This window comes from Mandrillus leucophaeus, unplaced genomic scaffold, assembly GCF_000951045.1.
Source record: "Mandrillus leucophaeus isolate KB7577 unplaced genomic scaffold, Mleu.le_1.0 Scaffold207, whole genome shotgun sequence".
Classification (NCBI taxonomy): Eukaryota; Metazoa; Chordata; class Mammalia; order Primates; family Cercopithecidae; genus Mandrillus; species Mandrillus leucophaeus.
The window spans coordinates 2,211,652-2,219,598 of NW_012102110.1; the positions used below are offsets into that span (position 1 = coordinate 2,211,652).

The 7,947-nt window shown below is 37.8% G+C and overlaps 1 protein-coding gene across 1 annotated transcript in view; it reads left to right on the forward strand.

The window, feature by feature from the left end:
* DCAF6 (DDB1 and CUL4 associated factor 6) overlaps positions 1-7,947 on the forward strand; it is a 156,847-nt gene that overhangs the window by 40,486 nt on the left and 108,414 nt on the right. The window contains exon 3 of the mRNA XM_011979919.1: positions 1,732-1,824. The gene's annotated coding sequence lies outside the window, so the exon portion shown is untranslated. The remainder of the gene's footprint in view (positions 1-1,731; positions 1,825-7,947) is intronic.

Sequence of the window (7,947 nt, forward strand, 5' to 3'; positions counted from 1 at the left end):
TTAAGATTTCCATCTCTCTGCTGACATTGCCCATCTCTTCTTATATGCTGTCTACTTGATCCATTGGAACTCTTAGCATACTAATCATAGTTGTTTCAAATTCCTGGTCTTACAGTTCCAGCAGTCCTGCTATATTTGGTTCTGATGCTGACTTTATCTCTTCAAGTTGTATTTTTGCCTTTTAGTATGGCTTGTAATTTTTCTTAATAACTGGACATGAAGTGCTGATTAAAAGTAATGATATAAATCGGTCCTTAGGAATTTACTGGTAAAGTGTAGGAGGAGAGGAAGTGTGCTACAGGCCTATCATTAGGTCTCTGTCTCTTAAAGAGCCTATGCGTCTGGACTATGGGCTTCACAAGGGATTATCCGCACCTCCTATTCCCCTACTGAGGTGGAACAGGTTAGTAGCTTAGGCTGGAATTATGTCTTTTCCTTCCCCAATGTGGAAGGCTGGAATTAGGTATTTCTCTTTGCCTAGGTCAGTTAGGCTCTGATAAAACTTCAGTGGGTAGGCTGTGGTTAAATAGCTCTTCTTGAGGGCAGATCTTGTTAAGAACGGCAGAGTACTCTGGGATACTCAAAATGGTTTCTTTTTCCTTCCTTCTGCTGGAAGACTATTTTAATCTGAAATTTATTGTGACAATCTGGTTGAACTCTGAAGTTAAAATTAAATCACAAAAACACCCTCTGTGTCGTACCCCACCGCCCCATGACTGGGTTCCTTGGAGTTGTTGTTGTTGTTGTTGTTGTTGTTGTTTTTGGAGACAGAATCTTGTACTGTCGCCTAGCCTGGAGTACAGTGGCATGATCTTGGCTCCCTGAAACCTCCAACTCCTGGGTTCAAGCAGTTCTCCTGTCTCAGCCTCCCGAGTAGCTGGGATTATAGGCGCATGCCACCATGCCTGGCTAATTGTTGTATTTTTAGTAGAGACGGGGTTTCGCCATATTGGTCAGGCTGGTCTCGAACCTCTGACCTCAGGTGATCCACCTGCCTTGGCCTCCCAAAGTGCTGGGATTATGACGTGAGCCACTGCGCCTGGCCTTCCCTGGAGTTTTTAACATTCAGAGTTACGCTTTCTGAACCTCCAACAATTCATCAATTATAGTTCAGGTTTTCCTACCCTAGCCCTGTTTCTCACAGAGGTTTCTGCTCATGAGTCTGTGCTCCGGTAAGCCAAGACTCCTTGTGTTTACCTGTTCGTCTCTCCAATCTAGGAGGTAGCATTTTGTCCTGTATCCTTGCCTCTGAAGGATCCAAGATCAGTTATTTATTTTACAGTCTGTTATCTTTTTATTTGTTGTTAGAATGGAGTGGCAACTGCTAAGCTTCTTACATGTGGAACTGGAAACTGGAAGCTTGTTTTTTTAATACATCAACTGTTAAATCAAGCTTGTCTAACACGCAGCCTGTGGGCTGCATGAGGCCCAGGACAGCTTTGAATGTGGCCCACATAAATTCGTAAACTTTCTTAAAACATTATGAGATGTTTTTTGCAATTTATTTTTAGCTCATCAGCTACTGTTAGTGTATTTTATGTGTGGCATGAGACAGTTATTCTTCTTCCACTTTGGCCCAGGGAAGCCATAAGATTGGACACCCCTATGTTAAATACTTTTTAACATATAACCTCATTAGTGGTAAAAGTTTTGTACCACCAGGTGAGTGAAAGATGGCATATTTTCTTTTATGTCCAATTTGCTTATATTTCTTTTATGCTTTCTTTTTAGGTTAATACAATCTGTTGGAATGACACTGGAGAATATATTTTATCTGGCTCAGATGACACCAAATTAGTAATTAGTAATCCTTACAGCAGAAAGGTAAAGTAGTTTAAAAACTCTGTAATTTAATGAGAGAAAAAAATCAAGAAGGCAGAAATGAAGTAATTGTAAACAAACATAGAATGGGCATTTATAATAGAATATCCTCCCTGTTTTGCTGAAGTTTATTGTATAATTTAGAGGTTCTTAGGTACATGTGGGTCTCTTAGATTACTTAGGGAAATAGAAGATTTTATTCAGCCTTGGGCTCTAGAAAATTTAAATATATTGTTTATTTAAGTAGATAATAATTGGTACAAGTGACATTATTTCAATAACACGTTTTTGGGGAAAATGTGCCATATATAAAGTATGAGTTAATGAGAAAATTACTTTTATGTGTAACCTTAATGTATTATCTTCACAATCTAAAATGTTATTTATTTTAACGTCAAGAGTAGTGTGGATAAAGCTGCCAACTTTGGTCATTGTTTCATTTTCTTAAAAATTTGAAATTTAGTCTTTTAGAAAATTTACATTTAAAACTTAAAGACAAAAACAACCAAATGATGGCTGTGTGAATAGTTCTTGAGGTACTGAGAAAATTAAAATGCTTTCAATGAAGAAAAAAATTACCATAAGCTAATAAACCCCCTCACTAGAAGGCAAGAGATATCTAAGAATTAAATAATTTTCTAACTCTCAAATAACTTTAATTACTGTTTCAAATAGCAGTCCATTATATCCATAGAATGTTTCCTTTACAAGGATGATTTCAGAGAAATTTAGATACTGAATGATAAAGCTATAAACAGCCGACTGATTGTAATAAAAGGAAAGTGTGTGATGTTCTTTACACTTGATATAACAGTTAAATGAGAAATTTTCTGTTTTGGAAATATGACTAGTTATTTTAAAATTTGTAAGATCTTAAACATTCAACACATCATTTAAAGTTCTAGTTAAGAATAGGAATATGTATATTTCCTAGCTGCCTCCCAACTCAAATGATAACGTTTTTCTCTCCTGATTGTCTTAAATTTCCGTTTTTTTTTTTTTTTTTTTTTTTTTTTTTGCAGCAGGGTCTCATTCTGTCACCCAGGTGTGATCTTGGCTCACTGCAACCTATGCCTGCTGGGTTCAAGTGATTCTCCTGCCTCAGCCTCCCAAGGATCTGGGATTACAGGCGTGCATCACCATGCTTGGCTAATTTTTGTATTTTTAGTAGAGACAGGGTTTCACCATGTTGGCCAGGCTGATCTTGAACTCCTGACCTCAAGTGATCCACCCGCCTTATCCTCTCAAAGTGTTGGGATTACAGGCATGAGCCACCACGCCTGGCCCAAATTTCCTATATCTTTAAGTCTTTTAACATCTGTTCTTTTAATAGGGATTCCAAAAATGTACTCTAGCTTTTAATTTTTTGCGGTAGTAGCAACCGTGTATTGGTGATTGTATCAGTCATGCTCTAGTCAAATAAACCACACAGTAATTTCAATAGGGAAAGTGTAATAAAAAGAATTACTAACTATATCAGGAGATTGGAGTAATAAAGGCTTGGCTACTAAAAAGTAAAGAGGTCTCTATAAAATAAAGAAATAACAGATACTATGAACTGCCAGTAACCCTGGGACTGAGATAAACCACCCTAAAGAAGAGACCCCCTTGCTGAGTGCTGAGATTTAGACCTTATTAAAGAGGGTGTCATGGCTCACTGGATGGCAGAGAAGTCTCTGTGATACCATGCTAGTGTAACTTGTTGGGAATTCCCCTCTGGAACTTGCTGGAACACCTCTCTCTAGGGCACTGAGAAATACTTTTTAAGGAGAGGTTTCTCATCAGAGGTAGTATGCTACAAAATGTCTGGGGACATGGGGAAATGAAGCAGGAGAAGCTGTTGGGTGTTGCACTGTTCATTCAGCAGGTGGGCCCTGGTGAAACTGACTGCAGGACTCTGGTGCTATGGTGCTGGGGAAACTGCCCATACTGGAAGACCGTGGCACTGGAAAAACTGTGCATGGTTGCAGGAGCTCACATTAGAGATAGGAAGCAAACTCCTTTTTCCTGCATTATCCTTTCAGTGCTTTTTACTGACAAAGCTTAACATTATGCCAACTGGCAAAGCAAAAATATTTAAAGGACTCAGTTCCATTGCATAATCTATAAAAGTGAAGGATAAATTTGGAGCTGAGAGGAGATAATTTGATAAGTGGCACAGTAGTCTTACTTCTATCTACTTCTTGGTATTATTGCAATGTAAAATTTACTTCATTAATATTTAGGTCTTTGAATGAAGAAGAGTTCCATGAAAATTTTAAGATTACATTATGATTACTATAATGGCATATATAGATTTATATGTTGGTTTTTTTTTTTTTTTTTTTTACCATTCTGACCAAGTTATTTAAACTTTCCTTAGCCTTTTTCTTCATAAATTAAGAGAGTCATAATGTCTAAAGTCCTTTCTAATATTAATATTTTATATTTGTTTCTAAAAACGTTTTAAAACATTTTTGTCTATTAATTTAGGTTATATAGTGATGTATGAATGGGCCTGGCTGGCTGTTTGAAGCTGGATCTTACAGGTTAAGACTTACTCTGTTAGGCTCACAGAATCTAATCTTCAGCTAAGTAGTTTAAGAAACTGGATTTTTATCAGTTTACAAACAGTGGCTAGGTTCTAGTGAAATGCTTCATGATACACAGTTCAATAAGCTGGGATAACGTATGAGTTTTAATTATGATTATGTTCTGGTTTTCATTGGCTCTTAGCTTCTGAGTTCATATATAGGGGAAGTATACAACTATTTTTGTATCAGTGGAAACATGGTATTGGCAGTCCAAAGTTTAATTTAAAATTTTCAATTTTATGGAATAAATTGTTTATTTTTTGTTTTTCCACATTTAAACAATAAGATATTTAAGTAAGTGTGTATCATCTGTCAGCCGAAAAAGAAGTTCATATTGAGGCTGTCTTTAATAGGTCATAGTTTTATTTCAGTAAGTTTTACTTAATTGTCCTGGCTTAGCAAAAAAGCTTGATGTTTTCAAATCCTAATTCTCTTAGGTCAGTAATTACAAGGGTAACCCTTTTCTTTTTCTTTTTTATTATTCTTTTTTGAGACAGTCTTGCTCCTGCCCAGGCTGGAGTGCAGTGGCATGATCTCGGCCCACTGCAAACCCTGCCTCCCAGATTCAGGAGTTTCTCCTGCCTCAGCCTTCCGAATAGCTGAAACTACCACGTGTGTGCCACCATGCTCGGCTAGTTTTTGTATTTTTTTAAGAGTTGGGGTTTCACCATGTTGGCCAGGCTGGTCTCGAACTCCTGAGCTCAAGTGATCCACCTGTCTCGTCCTCCCGAAGTGCTGGAGTTACAGGCGTGAACCATCATGCCTAGCCCCCTTTTCTTATAATAGAAAAAATTTCCTGGAATAATATATATGTAGAATGCTTTTTGATGATCACTATTCAGAATTTTAACTCTTACATTATACAAAATAATCACGTGGGTACCAAAGGAATGATTGTTAAAAGACCTGTTCTGTTTGCTTATTTTTAAAGATATGACGATTCCTTTGATGTACGATTTCCAATAGAATATGTATATTTGAAAAAATGATTACTCTTTCTCATTTCCAGCTTGAGAAATGATTAGTCAGATTTTCTTTTTAAATATTATAATCATAGGCCAAGCGTGTGGCTCACGCTTATAATCCCAGCACTTTGGGAGACATGAGGTGGGAAGATCGCTTGAGGCTGGGGGTTAAAGATCAGGCTGGGAAATGTAGTGAGACTCTGTCTCTACAAAAAATTTAAAAGTTAACTGGCTATGGTGGCACATGCCTGTAGTCCCAGTTACTCGGGAGGGAAAAGCAGGAGGATCACTTAAGCCCAGGCGTTCCACCACTACACTCCAAGACTGGATGACAGAGCAAGAGCTGGTATCTTGAAAAAAAATTATTATTATCATAAGCCTTTATAGGGCTTTTTAAAATTTTAAAACACTAATGATTCATTATATAAGAATAGAAGCTTTTTGACCGTGAGTCAAATATTACCTGTTTTTATAGTTGGATTATTTGTAGATCCTGTGATTTTGTGGGAACATTAATTTATTGCAAATAAGAATTTTGAAACACTTAGTTTTTTTTTTTTTTAGTAGATTTAAGAGGCTGAGGATATTCCTTATTAATGCAATTATATTTTAATTATATATAGCATAGAGACTCCCCATCATATACTGCAGAGTCCCATTAGAGTACCCCATTATGGCATAGGTGAAAGAGAAGGAAGCCCAGAGTTGGTCTTGCAGTATCTTTTGTAAAATAAATCCCAAGTATATACTGTGTACATGATTTTTCTTGATTTGGTCTCAGCCAGCCATTTGTAGTCCTCAGAGCTTAAAATGTTTTCATTACTGTATGCTTTTGCTTATACTCTTCTTTCTTTCTGAGATCACCTGCTTTCTCAGGTATCTCCCATCTACTTGGTAAATTTAAAATTCATCCTTCAAATCTCAGCTCTTTTTTGTGATATTTCTCTTAACGTTTCCTAGACACATGTAGCCACTCCTTCATCTGTGTTCTTGTCTTGTAGATAACTCTATTTGTTTGCATGTTGTGCTTAGATGACAACTTCTTTGAGATAATGACAATTTCTTTTTTCTTTTTGCATCTTCAACACTTAACATTATTTATTTACCTGTCATATAGTTGGAGCCCAATAAATCTTAGTAAAAGGAGTATATAAATCTGTATATTTGATACCTCAGACAGGGTTGTGGGTCAGGTTTGAAAGAGGGTTATTTTTACCAAGGGATTAAGAAACCATCCTCTACTGTCTGGATACTTTTGGACCAAGCTTCACGTTTTGGGAGTGTTGTACGTGACATGATAAAGAAGGAAAGAGACTCCAACTTTGGCCAGCTATTTAGTCAAAATAACCTGGTAATCAGCAGAGTGATAGATGTTACAACTAGACCACCTTAACGTTTAGTAATCATTGCAGTTATCAGTGTGTTATTTTCATCTCAGATTAAGGTACTCTGGCAATTATGCCTCTCTAGGGCATTATCCTTAGGGTGTTTTCAGAATAACTCATAATACATTGATCCAAGGAAAGCACAACTAAGAAGATAAATCCACCAACAAAAAGTTATTACCGAGAGTAGTGGTTCTCCCAGCACAGAGTTTGAGATCTGAGAACGGACAGACTGCCTCCTCAAGTGGGTCCCTGACCTCCGAGTAGCCTAACTGGGAGACACTCCCAAGTAGGGGCAGACTGACACCTCACACGGCCGGGTACCCCTCTGAGACAAAGCTTCCAGAGGAACGATCAGGCAGCGACATTTGCTGTTCAGCAGTATTCACTGTTCTGCAGACTCCACTGCTGATACCCAGCAAATAGGGTCTGGAGTGGACATCCAGCAAACTCCAACAGACCTGCAGCTGAGGGTCCTGACTGTTAGAAGGAAAACTAACAAACAGAAAGGACATCCACACGAAAACCCCATCTGTACGTCACCATCATCAAAGACCAAAGACAGACAAAACCACAAAGATGGGGATAAAACAGAGCAGAAAAGCTGAAAATTCTAAAAATCAGAGTACCTCTCCAAAGGAATGCAGCTCCTCACCAGCAACAGAACAAAGCTTGAAGGAGAATGACTTTGACGAGATGAGAGAAGAAGGCTTCAGGCGATCAAACTTCTCCGAGCTAAAGGAGGAAGTTTGAACCCATTGCAAAGAAGCTAAAAACCTTGAAAAAGGATTTGACGAATGGCTAACTAAACTAACCAGTGTAGAGAAGTCCTTAAATGACCTGATGGAGCTGAAAACCATGTCACGAGGACTACGTGACGAATGCTGATTCAGTAGCTGATTCGATCAACTGGAAGAAAGGGTATCAATGATTGAAGATCAAATGAATGAAATGAAGTGAGATGAGAAGTTTAGAGAAAAAAGAGTAAAAAGAAACAAACAAAGCCTCCAAGAAAGATGGGACTATGTGAAAAGACCAAATCTATGTCTGATTGGTGTACCTGAAAGTGACGGGGAGAATGGAACCAAGTTGGAAAACACTCTGCAGGATATTATCCAGGAGAACTTTCCCAACCTAGCAAAGCAGGCCAACATTCAAATTCAGGAAATACAGAGAACGCCACAAAGATACTCCTCAAGAAGA